General features: G+C 37.5%; 1 pseudogene across 1 annotated transcript in view; it reads left to right on the forward strand.

The window, feature by feature from the left end:
• Positions 1-10,985, forward strand: part of LOC147618264 (MADS-box transcription factor 23-like) — a 110,775-nt pseudogene extending 99,790 nt beyond the window's left edge. The window contains exons 3-7 of the transcript XR_015262152.1: positions 9,773-9,837; positions 10,162-10,270; positions 10,370-10,411; positions 10,520-10,561; positions 10,809-10,985. The product of XR_015262152.1 is annotated as an MADS-box transcription factor 23-like (transcript). The remainder of the gene's footprint in view (positions 1-9,772; positions 9,838-10,161; positions 10,271-10,369; positions 10,412-10,519; positions 10,562-10,808) is intronic.
• Positions 10,986-16,775: the final 5,790 nt, after the last annotated feature.

Genomic DNA, 16,775 nt, shown 5'->3' on the forward strand with positions numbered 1-16,775 from the left:
ATAAATGTAATCCCAACTCCTTAGTCCAATTTAATGTATGGTGGCTAGGCTAGTGGTCAGTGGTTGGTGTAAAGCCTACAAATGTTTGGTGCATGTGGTTCATGCAACTCATACAACTAAAAATAGGGTAGAGGGGTCTCTAAATAAGATACAAGTCATGATGATCAAGTGATTATGTAAATTTGGTTCATGCCTAATCATAATTAGAGTCTTTTTGTGTTAATCTCAAAGCAAATTTCTGCATATACTAGTTTTTTTCCCTCATGTTCATGATGTTTTGTACAAGCTTTGATCCACCTTGAGTATGTTTTGATCAATATTAATAGTTGAATTATCATATCCAACATGGTGCTCAATATGTCCATCAAATCACACAAGTACTAAGTGTTCTCGATTAAGGCCTCATCCATTAATATATCATGCACATTGTATGCAAATTGGGAGCCATGAAACAAGTATGTATAGGTACCCATGTCTGACACAACAATGGCAAGTATCTCAAGTACCTCAGTTTCCTTCTACACGGCAACAACTAGCTTTACTTGCACCACCTAGGCAAGGGTTTGCATAGGGGAGAATCTGTCAAACGTGAAAAACCACATAAGGGGAATGCATGAAGTACCTATGCTAGTGCCTTTTCTCTAGAACCTTGCATAACTCCAATGAATCAAATGATCGTTAAAGAGATGTCAGAGGAAGGAGAATATGCATGGAAGTTCTCCACAACGAATCAAATGATCGTTAAAGAGACGTCAGAGGAAGGAGAATATACATGGAAGTCTCAACCAACCATGGAAGAGATATATGAAAATATCCCTATAATATTTTATAATGCAAGGAAATATGCCAGTACCAGTGCTCCAAGCTATAGACAATGGAGGGACTGTAAGATTAATGCTATAGCAAGGAGAGCCCTATTGCAATGCTACTGTGACATGAAAAATTGATATCTTTCATTTTCAATTTTGTGCATATTTTGATGGTTTCTCAATTGTAATAAGGTGAAAGCTTGTCCAAGAAGATTGCGGCGCCCACAATGGAATAACGCCGTGGTGATATGGTGGCTTGGCTACAAGTTGGGGAGTGTGGAAGGCATGTGAAGGAGTGTGTGTAGGTGCATATTTGGGAAAGATTCTTCTAGAATGCCTACATGGAAGAGGAGAATTTTGCCATGTGTAAGTGGGATCTCCACCTACATGCCACTTAGACTTGGCTATTATCTCATCACACTTTCAAAGTAAAAAAGTCTTTGATTTAATAATCAATAGAAGACTTAGTCTAAGAGGACAATTGATAGTGACATCTACCCTTATGTCACTGAAGGGTTGAAGATTTTTATGTTGTAATTTGTAACAATGGAAAAGAGGGTAATTCTCCACCTATAAAAGGAGCCCTCCTCTCCCTTTCAAATCAATGAATGAGCCTCCTCAATTGAGCATTTTGTGTCATTGCCATTCTCTTATCTTCAAACCCTTATTCAAACACTCTCTTTACATGTGAATGTCTCATTTAGCATTAGCTCCTAATGCTTAACGCAATTTTAGACCTCTTTGATGATTCATTATAAGTGGGATAAGGAGTTATTATCTTGGTGGGCCTGTGACTTCTCAAGGTAGCCCTTGCCTTATTGTCGCCCTCCTTTGGAGGTACCAATGGTTTTAGCGGTAATGAGCATGTGAAAAGACTTTGGGGACCATAGGTAAATCTTTACGATTGTCTGCGCTGAGCACTTACCCTCTAGCTTGAATCATGAAGGAGATGAAAGGCAAGAGGCTATGTGAAAATGGAGGTTTCATGCAAAGAGAGGGAAGTGCAGTTTTTGTGGTCTAATACCCAAATTTCAACCGATCATCACTCGGGTATTGGTTTCTAAAATTGATCATATGGCTAAAAAGCTCTTTATATGATCTTTCCACTCATGTAACTAATTTCTTAATCCTTTACTTCATTGATGTTCAGAATTTCTCCCAAAGTTGCTAACTTTTAGGCTAATTTTGGCAGTTTTATAGTCTTGTAGTAAAATGCTCATAACTTTTCACTCGGTTGCCCGTTTTTGAAAGTTTTTATATAGGCACGAAGCTCTCTTCAACCTATACGTGCCTATGTAATCCTCTTTTGTAGAATATATATGGATTTAAAACTGTAATTCTCTGTGTATCTTTGTTTTTATAGACTTTTGGCCACTATTTCTTCTTAATAATGATTAATTCCTCTTAATCCCTTATCAAAAGCAAATCCCATGAATCTTATCCTCTTGTAAGTGATTGCTATATTCTTTTACTTTAAGATGTTCCGTCCAAATTGCCCAATTCGAACGGATGAACCTTACCAACATTCCCCGTATGTTTCCATTCACATAATCCTGAGTCGGAAGATTTTCTTCCAACAAAGAATTGCTCTCTTGTTTGGAGCTGCAAGACTGGCAAAAATTCTTACTTCTCCTGAGCCTTTCATCTTTCCTTCCATGACTTATGATCTCACCTTTGATTTGTTTATCTTTATCTTAACCTAGGAAAAGAAAGGGAGGTGAGGAGGCTATGAGGTTTCATACAAGTGTGTTTTGATACTAAGAAGTGACCGAAGTCAAAACCCCAACTTTGTGTCACATCTTTTGGTGCAGATGAGGCAGGCAGGTTTTACTTAGAATTATTCTTTTTTAACCTCAAGGTCCTGCATGATTAAAAGAGTTATTTTGAAATAAGTAAATTTTCCTTGTTGCTACTCATCTTTTGGTGCAAGATGTTCAACATTCCGGTGTTCCAAGGATCGCAAGGAGAAGACCCGAGGAGTTATCTCCGAGAGTTTAACCGAGCATGCCGCTTGACGGGTTGGTCTATGAAGGAGAGAGCAAAAATTCTTCTAGATTTCTTGGAGGGTGTGGCCTTAATTTGGCATGAGGCTTTGCTAGAGGAGTCCAAGAATGATTGGGAGAGGTTGACCAAAGCAATGAAGGAGAGATTTGGGATAGTGGAGTCACCAAATACTTTACTATTACAATTGAATCAAATTTTCCAAAAGGAAAGAGAGTCAGTTTCTGCCTTTTCATTGAGGTATGAAGACTTGTTCAACAAATATTAACAAGCTGCTTTACATGTTGTTGCTTCTTCTTCTTGAACTTCTATGGGAGATTCAAAGAGTTCTTTAGCAATTCCAAGCACCTTAAGATGAGCAAGTTTATCAGGGCTTTGGATCCACGCCTGCATGGAAAAGTTCTTAGCAAAGATCCCACTAATTTTAAAGAGGCTCTTCGTATTGCTTTGAAGAAGGAGGCCACTCTTCATATATTGAGTCCACATTCCAATCTTCTCCGAGTGTGCCGACGCCACCACAAGTAGAGATAGCCTCAACATCTCAGGTACAAGCTCCATCCTTGAATCACAACATTACACAACTTATGGCAGAATTTGCTGATTTGAAGCTACACTTAGTCAACACAAGGCCACCTAGGGTTCCACGAGTTGAGGATAAACCTAGGGATAGAAGTAATATCACATGCTATGAATGTCAAGACAAAGGGCACTATCGCACTGAGTGTCCAAAATTGAGGAAAAGAGAGGATAAAAGTTTAGCTTTTGAGGAAACATGCTCAGAAGAAGAAGAGGAAACATTGATGCCATTAATGGCAAAAAGGGGGTCGTAAAACTAGAAGCCAGGAAGAAGAAGAACAAGAAGATAAATCTGAAGAAGAGGAGAAAAATAAGAAGAAGAAGAAGTCGTCTAGGAGAAATATTGGACAATCTGACTTTCCTCTTGGACAAGGATCTCTTAGTTATGACCTCTTAATAGATCTTAGGGAGAAAACGGCACAAATCATATTTTGGCAGCTTTTGGCACTCTCTCCAAAGCATAGAAAGGAATGGCGTAAACTAGCCAGCACAAGGGAATCTAAGAAAAAGAAGAAGAGGGATAATGGGACTCCCATGGCTCAAAAGGTGGATATTGATGTAGGAGATGATGTGCCTGTGTGATTGATGTCATCATTGAGGGGCAAACAATTTCTAATGCATACATTGATGGAGGTGCGTCAATCAATGTCATGAGTGAAAAAATAATGAAAGATGCTGATTTAAAGTTGTCTTCTACTAACTCTCCCTATCGCATCAAACTTGTAATAATACTAGGGTGAAAACCTTAGAAATTGTCAGGAATTTGGGAGTGGATGTATGTGGTATTTCTACAACTTTCCAGGTCATTCCTACAAAGCCTGATGCTAGGGCTTACCCATTGATATTGGGTAGGCCATGGCTTCGCCAAGTGTGAAGGCAATTCAAAAGTGGGAGTTAGGTGATCTTATTCTACAAGGCGAGAATAAGGTCCACTATAACGTCAAGAGTCGACACAAGAAAGTGGTAAGAGGTGAACCTTCACCTTCCATAAGTTCAGAGTCAAAGTCATCCGATGAAGAGGAGACTTGGGAAAGATTCTTCTAGAATGCCTACATGGAAGAGGAGAATTTTGCCATGTGTAAGTGGGATCTCCACCTACATGCCACTTAGACTTGGCTATTATCTCATCACACTTTCAAAGTCAAAAAGTCTTAAATTTAATAATCAATAGAAGACTTAGCCTAAGAGGACAATTGATGGTGACATCTACCCTCATGTCACTGAAGGGTTGAAGATTTTTATGTTGTAATTTGTAACAATGGAAGAGAGGGTGATTCTCCACCTATAAAAGGAGCCCTCCTCTCCCTTTCAAATCAATGAATGAGCCTCCTCAATTGAGCATTTTGTGTCATTGCCATTCTCTTATCTTCAAACCCTTATTCAAACACTCTCTTTACATGTGAATGTCTCATTTAGCATTAGCTCCTCATGCTTAACCCAATTTTGGATCTCTTTTATGATTCATGATAAGTGGGATAAGGAGTTATTATCTTGGTGGGCCTGTGACTTCTCAAGGTAGCCCTTGCCTTATTGCCGTCCTCCTTTGGAGGTACCAATGGTTTTAGCAGTAATGAGCATGTGGAAAGACTTTGGGGACCATAGGTAAATCTTTATGATTGTCCGCTGAGCAATGTTAACCCTTACCCTCTAGCTTGAATCATAAAGGAGATGAAAGGCAAGAGGCTATGTGAAAATGGAGGTTTCATGCAAAGAGAGGGAAGTGCAGTTTTTGTGGTCTAATACCCAAATTTCAACCGATAATTACTCATCACTCGGGTATTGGTTTCTAAAATTGATCATATGGCTAGGAATCTCTTTATATGCTCTATCCACTTATTTAACTAATTTCTTAATCCTTTACTTCATTGATGATCAGAATTTCTCCCAAATTTGCTAACTTTGGCAGTTTTATAGTCTTGTAGTAAAATGCTCATAAACTTTTCGCTCGGTTGCCCGTTTTTGAAAGTTTTTATATAGGCGTGAAGTTCTCTTCAAGCTATACGTACCTATGTAATCCTCTTTTGCAGAGTCTATATGGATTTAAAACTGTAATTCTATGTGTATCTCTATTTTTATAGACTTTTGGCCACTATTTCTTCTTAATAATGATTAATTCTTCTTAATCTCTTACCAAAAACAAATCCCATGAATCTTATCCTCTTGTAAGTAATTGCTATATTCTTTTACTTTAAGATGTTTCGTCCAAATCGCCTAATTCGAACGGATGAACCTTGCCAATATTCCTTGTATGTTTCCGTTCACATAATCTTGAGTCGGAAGATTTTCTTCCAACAAAGAATTGCCCTCTTGTTTGGAGCTGCAAGACTGGCAGGAATTCTTGCTTATCCCGAGCCTTTCATCTTTCCTTCCATGACTTATGATCTCACCTTTGATGTGTTTATCTTTATCTTAACCTAGGGAGAGAAAGGGAGGTGAGGAGGCTGTGAGGTTTCATACAAGTGTGTTTTGATTCTAAGAAGTGACCGAAGTCAAAACCCCAACGTGTCACACTACCACTACTACCCGAGGACCTCACCGATGAGTTTTTTAGTGTCCTCATAAGAGCAATGTGTGACAAACTTGCAAAATACTCAAGTAAACACACACACCAATGATTGAGATGCATATACTATGGAATTGACCATCTAATCAAGGATTGTCCTTACAAAGTCATTGGATAGTCTTCAACAACTAGCAATCCAAGCATAAAACTCCGAACGACTCGGGTGAGATCAAGGGTGATGACAATGACACTCAATGCCATAACTCTTGCACAAGGACAAAAAACTCTCGATATCAAGGGAGTACCATTAGATAAACCTTTTACGGGAATGAGAGGAAGGAGAACAAGAGAAAAGAAGGTGGGATGAGGAGACTTTGTGGTTGTAATTCAGTCTATGGCTCTGAAACAGTACATATTAGGCAGACTATTAGAAGGGAAGCCAAATGAATCAACATGCCATAGACTGTTTTTGAGTACAGTTAGGGTGACATGGACTCAAAGGAAGGAGTGACCTATTCTTAAGGATGTTTGTTAAAGCATTATAATATCCTCTTTATGATGTAACAAATCCTATTCTAAAATCATGTAGTAATGATGTTGGTCAAAAAGGAGGACTCGGGGATGTGGCTTGGCTATCTGCATGCTCTTTGTAGAGATCAAGATGCCAACGGGAACCTAGCTAAGAGGAAATCCCCGACTTTCAACTGATTTAAAATATTTAATGGAAGACAAAATGCACACTGATCCTCCAACTGACGATGACGAACAAAATCCCTTTGTCTCTTGAGAAGGATAATACGGACGTAGAGGGTGGAAGGGACAGCCTACCCAAAATCGTCCAAATTTTGGCTAAGCAAATGGGAAAGTATTATAAGAGTGATGACACAAATGCAACACTTCCAATGGTGCACAAGGGTTGTCAAGCTCTTGCGATCCTTGATAGTGGGGTCAGAGTAAGTATCGTCACAAAGTAATGTTGGTAAAAATGGGGAAAGCCCGCCTTAGAGTGAAAGAACCTCATTGTAAAAATGGGGAAAGCCCGCCTTAGAGTGAAAGAACCTCATTGTAAAAATGGCTAATGGTATCATGTTATGCACTACTCGTCCATTTATAGTCACCAATTATACGGGACATATAGATTTATACAATGTGATTCTTGGAAGGTATTTTACGAGAGGGGCCAAGCTTGTACACACGATTGGGAATAATTAGGCCATGGATCACATTTACCTATAGAAGGAATTACCAATCCTGAAAGTAGACATACGGATGTCAAAGATGCATCCCATGGATATGGAGTGTTTTGTAATGACTTAGAAAATAAAGGCAGAATCACCTCGATGCAACTATGTGCAACCCATAAACAACTAAAACCATTAGAGGAAGAGAATATCTTGTATCATCCACTTTTGAATGATGATTTTTGCAATAATTGGATGTATATATTATTCATGATAGACATCATGGGAAATATTGGAATGAAGTTTGTGGAACCTAATGAGAAGGTAAGATGCGACCACAATATGCATGATGGGACTCTTAGTGATGAACCAGTCAGGGGAAAACTCATATAAAGATGCGACCACAATATGCATGATGGGACTCTTAGTGATGAACCAGTCAGGGGAAAACTCATATAAAGAGCAAGAGTCTAAATATGATGAAACGGAATAGAAGCATAAATTCCATTTGTAAGGTTGAAGTTCCACAAATGGTTGAAGAAGAAATGTTGCTGAGCTAATTGATGTGAGATTCTTAGGCAAGGACCCATGCATGCACAATGGCTAAGATACATCGAAGCCACTGAAACTCATGAGGAATTCTCTAATAAGAATTGAAGAGATGAGTTAAGCTGGGTGATGTTACAAACAATGCAAGAGATACATGTGATCCAAGTCCCTCCTAAAATTTTGTAATCAACAAGAAGGAAAGGAAACGAAATTTGGCTAACGTGGAACAAGAAGCAGAAAGAGCTTTGGCAAGGAAGGCACAAAATGACGAGAAGCCAGATTTGTGAAAAGTTCGAGACCATTTCACATCCTTTGATGTTGATGAAATAAAAGTAGTTCATATATGGGAAGAATGTTCAAAGGGTGTTTAAACAGGAACCTCATATGATGGACCTATGGAGGTAAAAGAGCCTAGCGACGATGAGACCAAACTGGTCTTCATTTCCACAAGCCTATAACCCTACAGGAGAAAGAGGCATTGATAACTCTTTTAAAAAAGTACAAGGATCTCTCTTCTTGGAGCTATAAAGACATGAAGGGAGTGTCGTGGCAGTGATATAACACACCATCCTAATCATGGAAGGTTTAATGCTATTCAAGCACCATCCCTACAAATCCATCCAAAATACTTAGGAATTGTAAAGGATAAAATAATATTTAATTGATAAAATCGTTGCTATGGATTTCATTTACAAAACTGAGCTTACGGATTTGGTATCCAAGAAAAATGGAAAGCTTCACGTGTGTGTCGACTTGAAGAAGGTGAATTTGGCAACCTAGAGAGATCACCATCTACCATATATGGAACACATTTTGGAGAGGGTGCTGGGTGCATAAGCCTATAGTTTTTTGGATTGGTTTTGAGGATACAACCAAGTATCCTTTGCACCACCGAGGACCAACATGAATCTGCTTTCACCACCAAGATATAGGAAAACTTCGCATATAAAGTCATGCCATTTGGACTGCTCAGGCAACCTTTCTAGAGATTAATGAGCACAACATTCAAGCATATTACCTGAAGAAATGGTTGGAGGTGTTTATTGATGATCTCTGGGTACATTTGCAATGGTTGGAATATCTAGCTTGCTCATGAAAAAGGTATTTGAAAGATATCGATTGTATCGTATATCCTTAAGCCCTTTGAAATGCCAATTTTCGGTGAAGAAAAGAGATATTGGGCCATATAGTGTCTAGAAAAGGAATTTCCATAGATGGTAGCAAGGAAAACCTCATTCTACCACCTACACTAACTACACGAGAGTACAATGATTTATGGGTCATGTGGGCTATTATCTCGGAGGTTTAGCGTGTTCTATGCTGATGTTACTAGGCCATTGTATAAGGTTTTTACTGCCTTTAAATGGATTGCAGAGTGTCAATAGTAGGCATATGATGAATTGAAGAAGGCATTAGCCACTGCCGCTATATTGAGACCACCACATTGAGATGTCATGTTCCATGTGCATATCAATGCATCAAACTTCATAATTGGGTGTGTTTTAGCATAGCCAAGGGAGCATAAATTGGATTATCCAATATTCTTTGCGAGTTTACAGCTCATATGAATTATATCACAACCAAGAGGGAAGGACTAGCCATGGTGTATGTGGTTAAAAAAGGGTGACAAAGAACCGACACTATGTTTTGGGGTTATTAATAATCTTCTTTCAGGATCATCAAGCTTTGTTATATCTTGTCTGGTTGTTTCTATTGATGGAGTTTGACTTTACTCTCATAGTAAGAAAAGGTTCACAATATATACTGGTAGACCAGTCTTGGAGAATACCTAATGGAGAACCTACCATTGGTGTATGATGAACTACCTTAAAAAGTCATAACTTTGTCTTGAGCAACTTTTGTGGCTAAATTATAGGACTAGTGATAACTTCGCTTAACTTTCATCTCTAAGTTGTAAGGTTGATAAGCCTTTGACTCCATATCGTAACCCAAGAAAATGCACTTTCAAATTTTTTAAATCTAATTTGATTCTATTTTTCTTTAAAACTCATTGAAAATTTGCTAGACATATATGGAATATATTATCAAAATAACTATGATTTTGTCAAAGATGTAGTTCTCATTTTGATGAGATTTTGAACACAATATTTTCTTGATTCTTTGGTAACACTTGTGTTTCTTTGATTTTTTAGTATTGGAGACATGAGACTACTCAATACAATGAGAAACTAGCTTACATGGAGGAAATACACAGGTACTAATGTTGAGACATAATTTATTTAATTTTCAAAATACACATGCTAGGGGTTTACGACACCCTTTTCCTAGCACCCATATTTATTATTAGGTGTTTGCCAAAGTTGCTAACATGTTTTCCAAATTCCTTATTGGAGTAGCTAAATTGATCCCCCTTAAAGTGTACAAGCTTGTGGTTTTTTTCAAAATCAAATTAAAGAAACATTTGATATAAAGAGATTTGTGTAAAAGTTTCCATAACATGATTTGAAAGATCTCTTTTAATAAACTCAAGTATTACGCTTACATACTTTAAATTTAACCCTTTCAAGTGTTATGTTTATCTCGTTAATTAATTATGTTGGGGAGAAAATCTATTTGGATTAAAAATAAAAGATTTACCAATGCTTGAAAACCAACTTCAAGCTGGAATAAGCTGTGTGAGGGCAAGAAAGGTAACATCATGAATAACATTTCCAAAATTGGTACTTTTACTTTCACCCCCAAAAGAAAAATCCTAATTTAGAAGTTTAAACTATTTTACCCTTGGGCAGATAAAAGTTTTAATGGAACAAGTTCAAGATTTTCGAAAGAAGGTAAAGACTTTATAGTGGCCTTTATCTATCTACTTCTAGATGCTATGATGTTTTAATCACTAATTTAGTTTTTTAGACTTACTTATTATTTATCTTTTTCCATCTTAGGAGAGTTTGATTTTAGAAGAGAATGATATACTCAGATCCAATGTATCTCTCTTCATGTGTTACCACAATGCCTTTTCATTGACACTAGCCAAAATATAGATAAAAATAACTGGATCCTTGCTCAATTTGTTGGGAATTTTTTCCCTAATGTTGTGTTTTGCTACATTAAAATGTTTGTCGATAGGTATTTGGATACTTTTCTTGGGTAATTGTGTTTTTAAATTTATTTGTAAATGTTTGGAGCTTGACTTTTATTCACCATATGATATTCTGAGTTTTTATGTTACAGCTTGCGGAACCATTGTCAATGCAAGCATGTAGTGTCATCACAACAAGAAACTCTCAACATAATCGAGATAGCTCGAAGAAAAAGATTTATTTAATTCCACTAGGCTTTTTGAAAGAAAATGAATCAATCGATGGTGTTGCAGAAACAACCCTCGAACTTGGATGTCCACAAATATGATATGCACATTGGCTTTTTGATGCATTATGAAAAAAACATAACATTCCTGTTTTTCATACATGAAGTTTTTGCAATTATTATAATCTCAAGGGTTAACATTCCAAAGGGGAAGTGCCATTTCAACAAGAATATTACAGTTTAATAATTTATGTATCTTATTAACAACTTAAGCTAATGTAGTCAATAATGCTTCTCCCTTCATTTTATGTTTTATTAACAATGAATGACATAATTTATACTATTATATGCAAATGCTCTTTATTTTAGGTGTAAAGATAGGTTATATTGATTAATTAGAAGCATGTTATTTGGATGCTCTATATTTTGGGCTTTAAGGTAGGTCTACTTGATTTCTAATAAGCATAGTTATAGCAAGATATTAACTCATCTTGATTTCTAGTAAGACTTATTATAGGTTTCAATTGTATAATGTTATAAGATAGTGTTATAAGTCTTTGATTAAAGATCACTATGTAAGTTCATGTTGACCTTCTTACTTGCAACTTGGATTTATTCTTTAGTTTGATGGATAGAATATGTGGGCAAGGCATGCATGCATCACCCTATGTACATAGTATCAAGCCAAACACATGAGGTAGATGAATACTTTATTATTGTTACATGTGAGTGCTTATGTGCATCTGTGTATGTGTATGTGTATGTGTATGTGTGTGTGTGTGTGTGTGTGTGTGTGTGTGTGAGAGAGAGAGAGAGAGAGAGAGAGAGAGAGAGAGAGAGAGAGAGAGATGCATGCCCTTATGTAATGAGATTGATTGATTTATTTTCTGTTGCCTATGTACGCATGCGAGAGAGAGAGAGAGAGGGAGAGAAAGAGATGCATTCCATTGTGTAATTTATGTTATGGTCAAGTAAACTTAAAGTTCTTGCCTTAATTTGATGAGAATGGATATTGTGCATATGGATCATCGTTTGCCTCATTTGACTTACTACAACAAAGTTAGTAAAGCATGCTATATAGAAAAATTATATTCAAGCAAAAGTTTCAATCATGACAAAATAAGAGCAAGAGGTTTACTAAGCCTAGGACAAAGCAAAGGAAGGGCATAGACTTGGATTTAGCACTAGCTATTACATGATGACTACCTAAGGTATACAATGAGTACATTTCTAATGTAAAATCAGATGTATTTAACATTTTTAGAATTTCAAACTAGTGGTTTAGGATTAAACAAATATAAGTATCATAAGTTTAATGCTTTATGTTGTTTATAATTTCAAAGGAATGGTTCAGGATTAAACAAATAGAAGGATCACATGTTTTAGAAACAACTATCATGGTGAGAATCTCACAATATTGTTACAAATTGTATGATATAAGCGAATTTAAAAGGTCATTTTCATGTTCACTCTTAAAAAAAGGTGGTGTACATGGGGGATGATTAATCATATAAGCTCTCCACCATCAAAATAGTGTAGTAGAAAGGATGATTATGTTTAACTAAACTCAACTAGTATTGATATGAATAACATGCAAAGATGGAATGGATCTAGTATTGATATGAATAACATGCAAAGATGGAATGGATCTAGAGTTAAAGGTGAAATCCAACACATGAAAGATGAATTCTAGTATCTATTACACATGAAATTAGCATTTACAAGCATCATAGCCAAATATGAACAAGAGAGAGAATCCATATGTTTATGTAGCAAAGAGAGAGATACACTATGGCCTAAGTGTGTTAGCCTCTCACCAAGAGGATGGCTTGAAAGCTAGCTATAAGCCTTGACCATACATGGCCATCTCCATAGTAGGAGCCAAAGGTACAATGGAATGTCCAAGATTAGTAAAATGACAAAAGGTCCTATCCACGTTCCCAAGGCCCTATTTATAGTGTTTTACCCATGGGCCCATTTACATGTATGATATAGGGTTCATGACAAACCATCCCTTCCCACAAAGGTTTCGTCCTCGAAACCTAAATACAACCAGCCATGGCATAAGCATCTCCCCAGTAAAGCAGCGCCATCACAAGAGTGATCTGATAATGATGTAGCCTCTCGGGCGGATCAAATGGTAGTACTGGGACCATATGGAATGAGACATGGTAAAATCTCATAAATGCCACCTGGATCTCAAGTATGGCTCATGTGGATAACCATACCAACATCACATGGAAGAATAAGACCATGATCCCCCGAATGCAAAACATCATGCCCATGCATAACCGTACAGTCCATGAGTGTCCATGTGAGCTTCAAAATCGCATCATCTACCCATAGGAGTCCTTCCGGATCATAAGGCATGTCAACATGATGATCCACAAAAACGTAGTAGGGAATTATCTCCCCAAAAAGCGTATCACCAAGTGGATAATCCATCAAAGGACATGTATGACCAAAATCCGGCCCATCAAAACAAAATACTTCCACATGGGCATCCCAAATATCCACGAAAAATGCATCCCTGCAGGAGAGAAGAGTCTTTCGTTTGGGTAGCCGCCTTTGGTAACGGTGAGGTGTTGATGTTTGTCGCCGGAATGGCTGGAATGATGATCGTGGCCTTACAGCTGGCATGTCATGTAACTGCCACAGCTACTGCAGAGCTTAGAGGAGGATTATTTTGATCAGCACCAAAAGGGAGAGACAGAGCGGCCTTGTGAAGAAAGGGAGTTGGGAGGCCCAGAAGGGGAATGGCCTGGAAGGCGCTGCAGAGCAGACAGCGTAAAGGGTTTTTGGTAGCCACCGTGAAGAAGCCGGGGTGATCGTGTGTGAAAGGGAAGGGGTAGATATCTATGTCGATCTTCCTTTCTCCCCCTTGGGGGGCAGTAGTGGTGATACCAAGGATGGCAATGAGGATGGGATTCAGGCAGTAAGCATAGAAACCCGTGCAGTGGAATCACAATGAGGGGTTTTACCATCTTGTTCAGCAGACAGCTCTCAAGGGAAAATGTCTGTCAACGTTTTGGCCTTGTCAATGACTTGCAGAGCACCTATGTTGGGATTGAAGACAGCTCTGGTAATAGGTTGAGCATTTATTGTTGAGCAGATTTCTACCTCTTGATCCAGATCTCTGTTGTTCTCTACTAGTGTGTGTGTTATGATTATGATGGTAATTGTGTGTGTGATTTTGGGAGTGCATGTGTGATGATGAACTTGTAACCAAGGAAGAGAAAGGGAGAATGATACTAATTTCGAAGCTTCAAGAATTGAAATGATTTGGGACATGTACATGTCAACAAAAATGGTGTTGTCTTATGCTCTTTGAGGAGTTATCTATTTTGTTTTCTTGCTGGGATTTTGGATGTTACTCTCACAGCCAGAAGCCCCGCGCTTTCCTAGCGACACCGCCCACGTCACGACAACGTTCTTGCTTGAGAGATCATGAGTTTTAACCCAGACTCTTGGAAAAACAAAAGATAGTTTTAGTTGAAGGTATCATTAGTTTTTGTTCCTTGATATCTACAAACATCAGAATGAGAGTGATGCATGATAAGAGTGCCTCAAATATCCAATCTCATTGCGATTATAACTTGGAGTACATCCACTCCCTTCCAACAATGAGAAGCAGATCTTTTCAGAGAAGGAACAGTTTCAGATAATTATGGACTTTATCTTTTGATGTGGCCTTGAAATCATTTCCATGCCCTCATATAGATTCTGTCATATGTGTATATATTTTCCAATTGCCTTGTTGAAACATGTTATTTGGAGGATAAGAGAAATACTATGGATCAACTTTATATAGAAACCTTATGTTTTGACTAACTTTTGGCCATATACTTTAATGTCTTCCAAGTTGGATTACATAATCAAAGTGGAAGCCTTGACATTAAAACCAATAGCCGTCCAAAATTTGCACTAGTGTTAGGTGTCATGGGGATTATTGGGACCATCCTGCGCAAGGATTGCCTAAAGGCCACTAGCCAATGTGGTTTGTGGATGCTCCCATCGACTATATCTAGTGTGATGTTCTAGATGAAGGTGACACGGAAGGAAAAATATCACCTCTGAATGGATGTGACTCATCTCTTCTTTGGTATAGTGAGTAAGACGAAGAGCAGCACAGAGAAACTAGCACAGAGAAACTGTGAGGACAATAGCAAAATGTTTTGTAATTTGTGTTAGACATCCTATTGCCAAATGCACCCAGCTTGTAGCACATTGTTTTAAGACTGGTGGCAAACACTATGTTGGCCCTTTCAGCCTATTAAGAAAGATTCCTACTGCGACACAAAGTTGGGGTTTTGACTTCGGTCACTTCTTAGAATCAAAACACACTTGTATGAAACCTCACAGCCTCCTCACCTCCCTTTCTCTCCCTAGGTTAAGATAAAGATAAAAACATCAAAGGTGAGATCATAAGTCATAGAAGGAAAGATGAAAGGCTCAGGAGAAGCAAGAATTTCTGCCAGTCTTGCAGCTCCAAACAAGAGGGCAATTCTTTGTTGGAAGAAAATCTTCCGACTCAGGAATATGTGAACGGAAACATACAGGGAATGTTGGTAAGGTTCATCGAACAATTGGATAAATTCATTCTTTTTTTCTTTGATGATATTTTGGTTTACTCTAAAAGTGAAGCTGAACATGAGAACCATGTCCAAAAGTCCATTGAGATTTTAACAAAAAATGAGATTTTTTATTCTTTGCTAACAAAATCGCATACTTTGCTTTTATGGTTTTACTGAGAGAAAAACCAAACCTAACCTAGAAAAGTTAAAGTTATGATTCACTCTCGTGGGCTCGAAAGTTAGGTTTTTTTTTTCTGGTATTGTGAGGGATATTATATATATATATTTATTTAGTGTGAATTGACATACCACATGCCATTAGGCATGTGGGAGGAGGAGGCGGGTAACTCCAAAGTTAGTTAGAGGAGTTCATGTATTCTTGGAATTAATAGGTTGGTGCTGCATATTTTTAAAGAATATGCTAAGGTAGCTATCTTGCTTACAAGATTTCTTAAGAGAAAATTACCTTTAACGTGGACCCCTCAACATTAACGTAGCTTTAGTAACTTAAAGGTTATCTTGACAACCTTCCCTATCTTGAGACTTCTCCCTTTCTCTCAAACCTTTGAGGTGGTACACATCAGCGGCGATCAAGCAAACAATGGTGTCTTAATAAAGGAAGATGACCCTGTAGCTTATGAGTCTCTGAAGCCTTAATGCTATGAAAATAAATATAGAACCCACGACTTATTTTGCGGACCTATTCTTCTGAAAAGTAAACCAGAAAAAAAAAAAGATAGACCCAAGATAGAAAGATTCATCTTAGAAGAAGTTAAATTAAATTTTAATAAAAGTTTTTGTGTTAACGATAGCTCGAGACTTAGAAGGCACATTCTTGAGAAATCTCATGGTAAATTAAGTGAAATTCATCAACATCGATTTTGTTACAAAGATCCCTAAAGTTCAAGGAGGATATGATGCAATTATGATGGTGGTTGATAGTTTAACCAAGATAGCGCCTCTTATTCTAGTAAATACAACTTATATGCCAAATTATTTCTTAAGGAAATAGTCTGTCTCTATGTTCTATGTCTCATAAATAGTAGTGATAGAGATTTCAAATTCACCTCTAGAGATTATAGACTACTCTATTTGTCCGTAGAAACACATTTAGATATGAGCTCACCTATCACCCTCAGTCTAATAATAGACAAACCAAAAGAGTAAATAGATATTATGGAAGACCATATGCCATAATCAATAAAATTGGAGAACAATTTTGTAAGCTTCTTTTGCCTACATTTCTCCAAAATTTGTTTCATGTAAGCCTACTGAAGAAGTATATTTTGGATGAGGCTCATATTTTAGATGACAAACT

This window comes from Cibotium barometz, chromosome 35 (genome assembly GCF_041138505.1).
Source record: "Cibotium barometz isolate CiBa-2024 chromosome 35, ASM4113850v1, whole genome shotgun sequence".
NCBI lineage: Eukaryota > Viridiplantae > Streptophyta > Polypodiopsida > Cyatheales > Cibotiaceae > Cibotium > Cibotium barometz.